Raw genomic sequence first — 12,016 nt, 5'->3', positions numbered from 1 at the left:
CTTTTTTTCTTCTCTATCCTTTAATTGCGTGTCGTAGGGTTTCTTATCTTTGCGTCATTACTACCAATGACATAAAATATAGCAAATTATATGTAGCAATGTTTTCATTCACCGCGAATTTTGTAAATCTGGAAGAGAGCTCTTCCCTCTTTGTTGAAAGGAAACAAATCATTGAATTGGGAATTTCGTTTTCCTTTCTTATGACGCAATTCACAAGTTTAAAAGAAACTGCGTGAATACAAGAAAATGCTATATAGCATGACTTTACAAATTAAGATCAAAGTAGACAATTTGGTTCACAATCATGTTTTAAAACGAAATGAGTCTGTGTAATGACTCTCGGTGTTATAACGGTGATGAAATCGAATTAGCCCATAATGAAAGTTTCACGGAATTTCCAGTAAATTGGGTATTTGATAGTAACGACGCAAAGTAGAGAAACATCGGACAAGTATATTCGATCTGGTATGCAAGGAGAGAAAATTCCTGGTATTTGTTCTGTCGATTTCGTCGATTTTGTTACTCGTTACAAATCTGTGCAAGGTTCGACAAAATTACAAAAATCCGTTATTGAGTAAATCGTACATTACTTTGAAAACGGGTTTGAAACCGTTTTCAACGTAAAACCGTCAAATTTTCGTGCAAGTAAACGAAATTATTATTTTTTTAAATAAGAGTGTGTTATGAATTGTAGTTTGCCACAAGAACCAAAGTATTTGAAAGTAATAGAACGTGATAGTAATAGAAAGAAGAAAGTAATAGTAATAGAAAGGCCTTTTTTTCTTCTCTATCCTTTAATTGCGTGTCGTAGGGTGTCTTCTCTTTGCGTCATTACTACCAATGACGTAAAATAAAGTAAATTATATGTAGCAATGTTTTCATTCACCACGAATTTCATCTGGTAGAGAGCTCTTCCCTCTTTGTTGAAAGGAAACAAATCATTGAATTGGGAATTTCGTTTTCATTTCTTATGACGCAATTCACAAGTTTAAAAGAAACTGCGTGAATACAAGAAAATAGTGATTCTATAGCATAACTTTACAAATTAAGATCAAAGTAGATAATTTGGTTCACAATCATGTTTTAAAACGAGATGAGTCTGTGTAATGACTCTCGGTGTTATAACGGTGATGAAATCGAATTAGCTCATAATGAAAGTTTCACTTAATTTCAAGTAAATTTGGTATTTGGTAGCAAACGACGCAAAGTAGAGAAACATCGGGCAAGTATATTCCATGTGTTATACAAGGAGAGAAAATTCCTTGTATTTGTTCTGTTGATTTCGTCGATTTTGTTACTCGCTAGAAATCTGTGCAAGGTTAGACAAAATCCGTTATTGGGTAAATCGTACATTACATTGAAAACGGGTTCGAAACCGTTCCCAACGTAAAACCGTCAAATTTTCGTGCAAGGTAAGAGAAATAATCAATTTTCAAGAAAGAGTGTGTTAGGAATTCAGGTGAATGATAGATGACCAATATAAGATGCTTGATAGTCTATTGTAGTTTGCCACAAGTACCAAAGTATTTGAAAGTAATAGAACGAATGAAAGGCCTTTTTTTCTTCTCTATCCTTTTAATTGCGTGTCGTAGGGTTTCTTATCTTTGCGTCATTACTACCAATGACATAAAATATAGCAAATTATATGTAGCAATGTTTTCATTCACCGCGAATTTTGTAAATCTGGAAGAGAGCTCTTCCCTCTTTGTTGAAAGGAAACAAATCATTGAATTGGGAATTTCGTTTTCCTTTCTTATGACGCAATTCACAAGTTTAAAAGAAACTGCGTGAATACAAGAAAATGCTATAGCATGACTTTACAAATTAAGATCAAAGTAGACAATTTGGTTCACAATCATGTTTTAAAACGAAATGAGTCTGTGTAATGACTCTCGGTGTTATAACGGTGATGAAATCGAATTAGCCCATAATGAAAGTTTCACGAAATTTCCAGTAAATTGGGTATTTGATAGTAACGACGCAAAGTAGAGAAACATCGATCTGGCATGCAAGGAGAGAAAATTCCTGGTATTTGTTCTGTCGATTTCGTCGATTTTGTTACTCGTTACAAATCTGTGCAAGGTTCGTCAAATGCCTTCCGAAGATCTATGAATTCAACTCCAGAAATTTGATTATCTATATTCAAAGACCACTGATTCACAAGTTTTGCAAGAGCAGTTGATGTGGAATGAAATGGTCTGAAACCAGATTGATTAGGGTGTAGTAAATCATTCGCATTCATGAATTCGCTCAGTTGTTGATGTACGGTCCTTTCGATAATTTTACTCACTGTTGGTAAGATTGAAATGGGGCGATAGTTATTCAACGAAAAAATATCTCCTGCTTTGAATATTGGTACTACAAGAGCCTTTTTCCATTCATGTGGAACACCTCCCGTAGACAGGGATTTGTTAATGATATCGCAAAGAGATTCTGCAATAACATTCTTTGTCATCTTTAAAAGTTTGTAGCCGATGTGACCTTCTCCGGTTGCTTTATCTATGCCAAGAAGCTCGAACTGTCTAAATACAAAATCTCTCGTTATCATACTTAATTTAAATTGAGAATGAGAAGGAACAAAGCCTTTGTCCTCATCTAATATCATTTGAGAAGTATTTCTCTGCAGATCTTTTGTAATTTTAGTAGCATTAGATATGAAAAAATTGTTGAATGCTTCAGCAATAATTGCGTTGTCCGATACTTCTGCATCATCAACCTTTATGGTATTGGGAGAAATGAGTGATGATTTAGGCGTAAATTCTCTCAAGCTCTTCCACATTTTTTTACTGCTGTTACGATTTTGTAAAATTTGGTCAGTGTTATACTGTTTTTTTCTTATTCTCATGAGATGAGTAACTTTGTGTTTTAGACATTTATAGGTATTCCAAAGATCATTGCTGTTGTTAGTTTTAGGAGCTTTGAGAACTTTATCACGTTCCGTCATGAGCTTAACAACCTCATTAGATATCCATGGACATGCATGTTTTCTTATCCGCTTTTTGCGCAAAGGTATATGCTTGTTGACAACATTATTGAAAAGAGTCAACCACATATCCCACGTATCATCAACGTCGTCTATATCTTTTATGACCTGCCACGGAGCACTTCTCAAATCACTATAAAATTCCTCCTCATTAAGATTTATTAATGAGCGAAATTACGCACATTCAGATTTTTGATGGATCTTTGCACTGAAGTCCCGAATAGCATATACCAAATAATGATCACTAATGCTAGTCTCAAATATTCCCCATTCACTGTAAAGTTCTTTGATACAAATATCAAATCAATTAAAGTAAAAGCAGTAAAAGTAGAAGCAGTATTTGTAACTGACTTGGTCCGTACATATTTGTATAAAACATAACTTTTTCGGCATTCACATCATGTTGGTGTGGCATATAATTACAATTGAAATCACCTAATATAATACTGTACAACTCATATGTTCCGAGAGAGCAGAGCCCAAAGTCCTCTCTAATTCGTCAAAGAAATCAGCGTGAGAATTCGGAGGTCTGTAAAATTCCCCTACAAGGATGGAAGGCTTATTTGGATAATTCTATTCAAACCAAAGGCATTCTAAAATAGATGAATTCAAATCGTCTCTTATTTTATAGTTGAATCTTTTGGAAATATATACAGCCACACCGCCACCATGTCTTGTACGGTCTCTATCTAACAAACCAGTTAAAGCAAGTTGAGACCAGTTGAAACCAGATGAAACCAGTTAAAACCAGTTGAAACTAGTACAACCAGTTGAGACCAGGTAAAACCATTTGAAACCAGAAAAAAAACAGTTAAGACCAGTCGAGAACAGTTGAGGCCAGTTGAAACCAGTTGAGACCAGTTAAAACCAGTTGACACCAGTTGAACCCAATTAAAACCAGTTGAGTCCAGATGAAACCAATTGAAACCAGTTGAGACCCTTTCAAATTAGTTAAAACCAGATGAAACCAGTAAAAACCAGTTGAAACTAGTACAACCAGTTGAGATCAGTTAAAACCATTTGAAACCCGGAAAAAAAGCAGTTAAGACCAGTTGAGACCAGTTTAAACCAGTTAAAACCAGCTGAGACCAGGTGAACCCAGTTCAAACCAGTTGAGGCCAGCTGAGACCAGTTGAAACCAGTTCAAACCAGTTGAGGCCAGCTGAAACCAGTCCAAATCAGTTCAGACCAGTTGAAACCAGTTAAAACCAGTTGAGAGCAGTTCAAACCAGTTGAAACCAGATGAAACGAGTTCAAACCAGTTGAAACCAGTTAAAAAAAGTTGAGACCAGTTTAAACCAGTTGATATCAGATGAAACCAGTTCAAACTAGTTGAGACCAGTTCAAACCAGTTGAAATCAGTTGAACCCAATTAAAACCTGTTGAGACCGTTGAGACCAGTTCAAACCAGTTGAAATCAGATGAAACCAATTGAAACTAGTTGAGACCAGTTCAAACCAGTTGAAATCAGAAAAACAAAGTTAAAACCAGTCGAGATCAGTTCAAACCAGTTAAAGCAAGTTGAGACCAGTTAAAACCAGTTGACACCAGTTGAACCCAATTTAAAACCAGTTGAGTCCAGATGAAACCAATTGAAACCAGTTGAGACCCTTTCAAATTAGTTAAAACCAGATGAAACCAGTAAAAAGCAGTTGAAACTAGCAACAACCAGTTGAGATCAGTTAAAACCATTTGAAACCGGAAAAAAAGCAGTTAAGACCAGTTGAGACCAGTTCAAACCAGTTCAAACCAGCTGAGACCAGCTGAACCCAGTTCAAATCAGTTGAGGCCAGCTGAGACCAGTTGAAACCAGTTCAAACCAGTTGAGGCCAGCTGAAACCAGTCCAAATTAGTTGAGACCAGTTGAAACCAGTTTTAAAACCAGTTGAGAGCAGTTCAAACCAGTTGAAACCAGATGAATCGAGTTCAAACCAGTTGAAACCAGTTAAAAAAATGAGACCAGTTTAAACCAGTTGATATCAGATGAAACCAGTTCAAACTAGTTGAGACCAGTTCAACCCAATTGAAATCAGTTGAACCCAATTAAAACCTGTTGAGACCAGTTCAAACCCGTTCAAACCGGATGAACCAAATTAAAATCAGTTGAGACCAGTTCAAACCAGTTAAAACAAGTTGAGACCAGTTAAAACCAGATAAAACCAGTTAAAACCAGTTGAGAGCAGTTCAAACCAGTTGAAACCAGATGAAACCAGTTCAAACCAGTTTAAACCATTCAAAAGAAGTTGAGACTAGTTGAAACCAGATGAAACCAGTTAAAACCAGTTGAGAGCAGTTCAAACCAGTTGAAACCAGATGAAACCAGTTCAAACCAGTTTAAACCAGTTAAAAAAAGTTGAGACCAGTTCAAACCAGTTGAAATCAGATGAAACCAATTGAAACTAGTTGAGACCAGTTCAAACCAGTTGAAATCAGTTGAACCCAGTTAAATCCAGTTGAGACCAGTTCAAACCAGTTAAAGCAAGTTGAGACCAGTTGAAACCAGATGAAACCAGTTAAAACCAGTTGAGACCAGGTAAAACCATTTGAAACCAGAAAAAACAGTAAAGACCAGTCGAGAGCAGTTGAGGCCAGTTAAAACCAGTTGAGACCAGTTGAAACCAGTTGACACCAGTTGAACCCAATTAAAACCAGTTGAGTCCAGATGAACCCAATTGAAACCAGTTTAGACCCTTTCAGATTAGTTAAAACCAGATGAAACCAGTAAAAAGCAGTTGAAACTAGTACAACCAGTTCAAACCAGTTAAAACCAGCTGAGACCAGTTGAACCCAGTTCAAACCGGTTGAGGCCATCTGAAACCAGTCCAAATCAGTTGAGACCAGTTGAAACCAGTTAAAACCAGTTGAGAGCAGTTCAAACCAGTTGAAACCAGATGAAACGAGTTCAAACCAGTTGAAACCAGTTAAAAAAAGTTGAGACCAGTTTAAACCAGTTGATATCAGATGAAACCAGTTCAAACTAGTTGAGACCAGTTCAAACGAGTTGAAATCAGTTGAACCCAATTAAAACCTGTTGAGACCAGATCAAACCCGTTCAAACCGGATGAACCCAATTAAAATCAATTGAAACCAGTTCAAACCAGTTAAAACAAGTTGAGACCAGTTCAAACCAGATGAAACCAGTTAAAACCAGTTGAGAGCAGTTCAAACCAGTTCCCGAAAACCAGTTCAAACCAGTTTAAACCAGTTAAAACAAGTTGAGACCAGTTGAAACCAGATGAAACCAGTTAAAACCAATTGAGAGCAGTTGAAACCAGTTGAAACCAGATGAAACCAGTTCAAACCAGTTTAAACCAGTTAAAAAAAGTTGAGACCAGTTCAAACCAGTTGAAATCAGATGAAACCAATTGAAACTAGTTGAGACCAGTTCAAACCAGTTGAAATCAGTTGAACCCAGTTAAAACCAGTTGAGACCAGTTCAAACCAGTTAAAGCAAGTTGAGACCAGTTGAAACCAGATGAAACCAATTAAAAGTAGTTGAGATCAGATGAAACCAGTTAAAACCAGTTGAGACCATTTCAAATTAGTTGAAACCAGATGAAACTAGTACAACCAGTTGAGACCAGTCAAAACCATTTGAAACCAGAAAAAAACAGTTAAGACCAATCGAGAACAGTTAAGGCCAGTTGAAACCAATTAAAACCAGTTGAGTCCAGATGAAACCAGTTGAAACCAGTTGAGACCATTTCAAATTAGTTGAAACCAGATGAAACCAGTTAAAACCAGTTGAAACTAGTACAACCAGTTGAGACCAGTTAAAACCATTTGAAACCAGAAAAAAAAAACAGTTAAGACCAGTCGAGAACAGTTGAGACCAGTTAAAACCAGTTGACACCAGTTGAACCCAATTAAAACCAGTTGAGTCCAGATGAAACCAGTTAAAACCAGTTGAGACCATTTCAAATTAGTTGAAACCAGATGAAACCAGTTAAAACCAGTTGAAACTAGTACAACCAGTTGAGACCAGTCAAAACCATTTGAAACCAGAAAAAAACAGTTAAGACCAATCGAGAACAGTTAAGGCCAGTTGAACCCAATTAAAACCAGTTGAGTCCAGATGAAACCAGTTGAAACCAGTTGAGACCATTTCAAATTAGTTGAAACCAGATGAAACCAGTTAAAACCAGTTGAAACTAGTACAACCAGTTGAGACCAGTTAAAACCATTTGAAACCAGAAAAAAAAACAGTTAAGACCAGTCGAGAACAGTTGAGACCAGTTAAAACCAGTTGACACCAGTTGAACCCAATTAAAACCAGTTGAGTCCAGATGAAACCAGTTGAAACCAGTTGAGACCAGTTAAAACCAGTTGACACCAGTTAGAAATAGTGATTCTATAGCATGACTTTACAAATTAAGATCAAAGTAGAAAATTGAGTTCACGATCATGTTTTCAAACGAAATTACTCTGTGTAATGACTATCAGTATTATAACGCTGATGAAATTGAATTAGCCCATGAAAGTTTCACTAAATTTCCAGTAAATTGGGTATTTGGTAATAATGACGCTAAGAGAAACATCTTGCTAGTATATTCGATGTGGTTATACAAGGATAGAAAATTCCTTGTATATGTTCTGTAGATTTCGTCGATTTTGTTACTCGCTAGAAATCTGTGCAAGGTTAGACAAAATGACAAAAATCCCCTATTGGGTAAATCGTATATTACATTGAAAACGGGTTTGAAACAGTTTCCAAAGTAAAACCGTCAAATTTACGTGCAAGGTAAACGAAATAATTCATTTTCAAGAAAGAGTGTGTTATGAATTCAAGTGAATGATACATGACCAATATAAGATGCTTGATAGTCGATTGCAGTTTGCCACAAGTACCAAACTATTTGAAAGTAATAGAAGAAATGAAAGGCCCTTTTTCTTCTCTATCCTAATTGCGTGTCCTATGGTTTCTTATCTTTGCGTCATTACTACCAATGACGCAGAATATAGTAAATTATATGAAGCAATGTTTTCACACACCGCAATTTTGTTAATCTGGTAGAGAGCTCTTTCTTCTTTGTTGAAAGGAAACAAATCATTAAAAATGTGAATTTAGTTTTCATTTCTGATGACACAAATCACACAAGTTTAAAAGAAACTGCATAATACAAGAACATAGTGATTCTACAGCATGACTTTACAAATTAGGATCGCACAATTTGGTTCACGATTGTGGTTTCAAAGTCTGTGTAATGAGTCTCGGCATTATAACGGTGCTGAAATCGAACTAGCAGAATTTTGGAAGTTTCATTGAATTTACGGTAAATTGGGTATTTGGCGGTAACGACGCAAAGTAGAGTAACATCGGAGAAAGAAATCAGTTACTGGGTGAATCGTACATGACACGTTCCCAGTGGTATAAAACCGTTAAATTTTGGTGCAAGATGTACTAAATGATTGGTTATCAAGAAAGAGAACGCTATGAATTACAATGTACATTTCATTGAAAACGGGTTCGAAACCGTTTCCAACGTAAAACCGTCAAATTTTCGTGCAAGGTAAAAGAAATAATCAATTTTCAAGAAAGAGTGTGACAAGTGAACAATTGCACATTACATTGAAAACGGGCTTGAACCCATTCCCAACGTGTAAAACCGTTAAAAATCTCGTGTAAGGTATACGAAATGATTGATTATCAAGAAACAGAACACTATGAACTCGTGAATGACAAATTACCAATTTTAGATGCTTGATAGTCTAATTACTTGCAGATTACCACAAGTTTCAAAGAATTTGAAAGTAATAGAGAGAATGAAATGCCCTTTTTCTTCTCTCTCTGTAATTGCTTGTCCTATGGTTTCTTATTTTTGCGTCATTACTACCAATGACGCAATGTATAGTAAATTATATGTAACAACATATGTAACACAGCGCGAATTTTGTGAATTAGGTACAAAGCTCTTTCTTCTTTGTTGAAAGGAAACAAATCATTGAATTGGGAATTTCTTTCTTCTTTGTTGAAAGGAAACAAATCATTGAATTGGGAATTTCGTTTTCATTTCTTATGAGGCAAGTCACAAATTTAAAAGAAACTATGTGAATACAAGAAAATACTGATTCCATAGCATGACTTTACAAATGAAGAGCAAAGTAGACAATTTGGTTCACAATCATGTTTTAAAACGAAATGAGTCTGTGTAATGACTCTCGGTGTTATAACGGTGATGAAATCGAATTAGCCCATAATGAAAGTTTCACGGAATTTCCAGTAAATTGGGTATTTGGTAGTAACGACGCAAAGTAGAGGAACATCGGGCAAGTATATTCGATCTGGTATGCAAGGAGAGAAAATTCCTTGTATTTGTTCTGTCAATTTCGTCGATTTTGTTACTCGTTACAAATCTGTGCAAGGTTCGACAAAATGACAAGAATCCGTTATTGGGTAAATCGTATATTACTTTGAAAACTGGTTTGAAACCGTTTTCAACGTAAAACCGTCAAATTTTCGTGCAAGGTAAACGAAATAATTATTTTTCAAATAAGAGTGTGTTATGAATTGAAATGAATGATAAATGGCCAATATAAGATGCTTGATAGTCTATTGCAGTTTGCCACAAGTACCAAAGTATTTGAAAGTAATAGAACGAATGAAAGGCCTTTGGCAGTAACGACGCAAAATAAAGAAACATCGGAGAAAGAAATCCGTACTGGGTGAATCGTACATGGCATTGAAATCGGGCTTAAACCCGTTCCCAATGTGTAAAACCGCTAAATGTTCGTGCAAGGTGTACTAAATAGTTGGTTATCAAGAAAGAGAACGCTATGAATTCAAGCGAATAACAAGTGACAGCTGTACATTACATTGAAAACGGGCTTGAACCCGTTCCCAACGTGTAAAACCGTTAAAATTTCGTGCAAGGTACTAAAATAATTGATTATCAAGAAAGAGAACGCTATGAATTCGTGAATAACAAATTACCAATTTTAGATGCTTGATAATCTAATTACTTGCAGTTTGCCACAAATACCAAAGAATTTGAAAGTAATAGAGCGAATGAAATGCCCTTTTTCTTCTCTATCTTTGATTCCGTGTCCTGCGGTTTCTTATCTTTGCGTCATTACTTAAAATGACGCAATGTATAGTGAATTATATGTAACGACATATGTAACAAAGCGCGAATTTTGTGAATTTATTACAAAGCTCTTTGTTGAAAGGAAACAAATTTTGAAATTCGTTTTCATTTCTTATGACGAAATTCACAAGTTTAAATGAAACTGCGTAAATACAAGAAAATACTGATTCTATAGCATGACTTTACAAATTAAGATCAAAGTAGACAATTTGGTTCACAATCATGTTTTAAAACGAAATGAGTCCGTGTAATGACTCTCGGTGTTATAACGGAAGATGAAATCGAATTAGCCCATAATGAAAGTTTCACGGAATTTCCAGTAAATTGGGTATTTGGTAGTAACGACGCAAAGTAGAGAAACATCGGACAAGTATATTCGATCTGGTATCCAAGGAGAGAAAATTCCTTGTATTTGTTTTGTCGATTTCGTCGATTTTGTTACTTGCTAGAAATCTGTGCAAGGTTCGACAAAACAAAAATAAGTTATTAGGTAAATCGTACATTACGTTGAAATAAAAAAAAACATTTCCAACGTAAAAGCGTCAATTTTTCGTGCAACGTAAACGAAATAATTAATTTTCAAGAAAGACTGCGCTGTGAATTCAAGTAAATGATAAATGACCAATGTAAGATGCATGATAGTCTATTGCCGTTTGCCACAAGTACTAAAGTATTTGAAAGTAATAGAACGAATGAAATGCCTTTTTTCTTCTCTATCCTTTAATTGCGTGTCCTATGGTTTCTTATCTTTGCGTCATTACAACCAATAACGCAATGTATAGTAAATTATATGTAACAATGTTTTCACACACCGCGAATTATGTGAATCTGGTAGAAAAGCTCTTTCTTCTTTCTTGAAAGGAAACAAATCATTAAAAATGTAAATTTTGTTTTCATTTCTTATGACGCAAATCAGAAGTTTAAAAGAAACTGCATGAATACAAGAAAATAGTGATTCTATAGCATGACAAATAGAGATCAGACAATTTGGTTCACGATCATGGTTTCAAAGTCTGTGTAATGAGTGTCGGCATTATAACGGTGCTGAAATCGAATTAGCACAATTTTCGAATTTCATTGAATTTACGGTAAATTGGGTATTTGGCAGTAACGACGCAAAGTAGAGAAACATCGGAGAAAGAAATCCGTTACTGGGTGAATCGTACATGACATTGAAATCGGGCTTGAACCTGTTCCCAATGGTATAAAACCGTTAAATTTTCGTGCAAGGTGCACTAGATAATTGGTTATCAAGAAAGAGAACGCTATGAATTCAAGTGAATGACAAATGAACAATTGTACATTACATTGAAAACGGGCTTGAACCCATTCAAAACGTGTAAAACCGTTAAAATTTCGGGCAAGGTATACGAAAAAATTGATTATCAAAAAAGGGAACGTTATGAATTCCTGAATGACAAATGACCAATTTTAGATGCTTGATAGTCTAATTACTTCCAGTTTGCCACAAGTACCAAAGAATTTTAAAGTAATAGAGCGAATGAAATGCCCTTTTTCTTCTCTATCTTTAATTGCGTGTCCTATGGTTTCTTATCTTTGCGTCATTACTTAAAATGACGCAATGTATAGTGAATTATATGTAACGACACATGTAACAAAGCGCGAATTTTGTGAATTTATTACAAAGCTCTTTGTTGAAAGGAAACAAATTTTGAATTTCGTTTTCATTTCTTATGACGCAATTCACAAGTTTAAATGAAACTGCGTAAATACAAGAAAATAGTGATTCTATAGCATAACTTTACAAATTAAGATCAAAGTAGATAATTTGGTTCACAATCATGTTTTAAAACGAGATGAGTCTGTGTAATGACTCTCGGTGTTATAACGGTGATGAAATCGAATTAGCTCATAATGAAAGTTTCACTTAATTTCAAGTAAATTTGGTATTTGGTAGCAAACGACGCAAAGTAGAGAAACATCGGGC

Source organism: Diadema antillarum, unplaced genomic scaffold (genome assembly GCF_040938485.1).
Source record: "Diadema antillarum isolate AM-2024a unplaced genomic scaffold, OU_Dant_1.0 seq00002166_RagTag, whole genome shotgun sequence".
Taxonomy (NCBI): Eukaryota; Metazoa; Echinodermata; class Echinoidea; order Diadematoida; family Diadematidae; genus Diadema; species Diadema antillarum.
The sequence above is the reverse complement of the archived record's forward strand: the minus strand, read 5'-3'. Positions refer to the sequence as shown.